The 2,589-nt window shown below is 35.3% G+C and overlaps 2 non-coding genes across 2 annotated transcripts; both read right to left on the bottom strand.

Moving 5' to 3' along the window:
* Positions 1–1,232: 1,232 nt before the first annotated feature.
* TRNAR-CCU lies at positions 1,233–1,305 on the bottom strand. The gene has a single exon. It is a non-coding gene; the product is annotated as a tRNA-Arg (tRNA).
* Positions 1,306–1,815: 510 nt separating this feature from the next.
* TRNAK-CUU lies at positions 1,816–1,888 on the bottom strand. Its single transcript has one exon. It is a non-coding gene; the product is annotated as a tRNA-Lys (tRNA).
* Between the last annotated feature and the right edge of the window lie 701 nt (positions 1,889–2,589).

Raw genomic sequence — 2,589 nt, 5'->3', positions numbered from 1 at the left:
GCTCATAAGGAAGCATAAAAACCGGGAGTTGTCTTCATCTACGTACAAGAACAAACGAGTAGTTTGAACACCTCTATGAGGATAAATTACGCAGTGATGTTTGTGTGACTAGAGGCTGTGTGCCATACATATATAAATCGTGTGCTATGTATAAGATTTTTGTGTGCACGCACATACATCACAGATTTAGGGCTAACTTAACTGACAGTGTGATAAATAATTTCTAGTATTATGTTTTGAAAAATGATAGCTTTGTGTATGTATATTTAGTTCAATAAAAAATAACTTTGTAAGTGATTTAGGTATTTTAATTTTGGCTAAAAAAGTATGGTTGGATATTCAATTGATTCAATATGCACTACAGGTTAGTAGAAATACATTATTTGTTGTGCTAGTTACAATTAGTAGATGCAAATTCTAATACTTTTGGGCAGCGAAACACATTATTCGGTGTGCTAGTTTCATTTAATTAAAATTTTCAAATTCAAAATTTGTATTTACAAAATTCACTTTGCACTCTACCTTTTAGATCTGGCTATTGTCACGGCCATGCGGTGGGTCTGGGGAAAAGGGATCCGTGATGTGGAGATTCAGTCGGCTGCCCGGGAAGCTATCAGATGGATACGAGACAGAGTGACCTTCGGGGCATTGCTCGAGACCTTGTGAATGAGGCTGCCCGATGGTGTGCTAAGGACTGGAGTATCTCCATTTGTGCTATCTTTCGTGAATAAAATTGGAGTGCAGATGCTTTAGCCATGATAGGCAGCTGTCAGACAAGGGAATGGATTGAGTTCTCTTCCTGCCCGTCGTAGTGTGATGAGGCGTACTGCAATGACTTAGTGCGTACCGCGCAAGGTCGTAGAGTGAGGGAGATTTCTTAGCTAGGTCTCACCTTAGGGGTCCTCCCCTCCTTTTGATCAAAAAAAAAAAATACCCACAAGTTAGGTTCAGTCTTTGTGGGTTTTTTGGTATAGTTCTCTTTGTATGCCCATGATATTTTTATAGTTTGACAAGTGATGGGTTTATGCTCTTTTATTTTTATTTTTGTTTTTTTATTTAATCCCAACACAACAATACTAAGTCATTATAAAGCAAAAATTGATATTAGGTGAGTATTTATTTGCACTATTTAAATGTGATAAATAATATAATTATTATTGAATATATATTAGGTTCCATGCATACTTTGAAGAGTCTCAGGGATTCATGGGGTGCATGCAGTAAAATGTAAATGCGTCAGGTAGGGGTTGAACCTACGACTTTCTGCTTAGGAAACAGACGCTCTATCCACTGAGCTACAAACGCAACTGCCAATAGCTTTCATTTGTAGAACACAAATCAGTTATTTTTAAATTTTTAAAACACTTGCAAAGTCATTTTTTATTGAAAAAAACTAACATTTTTCAAAACAGAATACTAGATATTATTATTGAACTAATAATATTTAATTAGGTACGAGAATTATACATCACCCATTCAATCACCCATTTCCGGACAAATCAATCTTCCACTTGCCTTAAGAGTTGGGCAACACTTCTCCTTTTGATAAAGTAATTGCCTTAAAACAAAATTAGTGCTATATTAGAAGCAACCAATCTTTGTGATTATGTTTGCAAACATAGAATGAAAAAAATTATAGAGAGAAGCTAAGATAATTATATGTTTGTAATTAAATGTCATTCCCAATTATTTTAGATCCTTACAATTCTGTCCCATTCGTTAATTGTGACTAAGCTCTATTAAAAATGAGGTCATTTGTGTAATTTCCTACGTCAAGTGGGTGATAGGAAGGTGAAGGAGCTGTAAAAGTACAAACGCCCACCGTAGGTTTCAAACCCACGACCACAAGGTTAAGAGCCTTGCACCCTACAAACTGAGCTAGACGGGCTTGTTATTCAAAGTTTAAATTAAAGATTCACATTAACATATCTTTTCGTACACAAAAGGGATCTTCATGCGTGGTAGCATTTTTATCTTTTTCCTAATTCCCAACAAGCCTACCTAACTGCAATCCCACCTTTGCTTTCAAGCTATACCATAAAACCTTCCACATTGGGTAATATTTAAATAAAAAAACATGCGTTAAATGCTGACTCCGTTCGACCTATATCGATCATTAATAGAGTAATATTTATTATTTACGGTTAGGGTTTGAAGTTTATTCTCCCAAAGCATGTGGTCATTAATGTTTGTTTAAAACGAAGTGCAACACATTAAAAGATTTAAAAAAGAAGAGAATTTTACTATTCTATTGAAAGTAAACACTCAACCACATTCAACGTCTACTAGTAGAGCGTGAATTAGTCATAGTGAAGGTTTCCTCTTGTGATAGTGATGATATATTAATTTGACGGCGTTTTCTGAAGAATCAAATCAATCGAAGAATTAGAGGATGTTGTGTTCGATAACCGGAGTATTAGATGATGGTGTGTTCAACTAGAGAATGATTAGATGATGGTGTGTTCAAATAGCTAACTTAAAGAATTAGAGGATGTTGTTGTTTTTGTTAACATCAAACATCAAAATGCGAGCTTTGGTGGGTTGGTTGGGGCCACCAAGCCCACATAGTGTATGCACATTTATAATATT

This window comes from Ipomoea triloba, chromosome 16, assembly GCF_003576645.1.
Source record: "Ipomoea triloba cultivar NCNSP0323 chromosome 16, ASM357664v1".
Taxonomy (NCBI): domain Eukaryota; kingdom Viridiplantae; phylum Streptophyta; class Magnoliopsida; order Solanales; family Convolvulaceae; genus Ipomoea; species Ipomoea triloba.
Note: the sequence above shows the minus strand (reverse complement) of the source record. Positions and strands in the feature narration are given on the sequence as shown.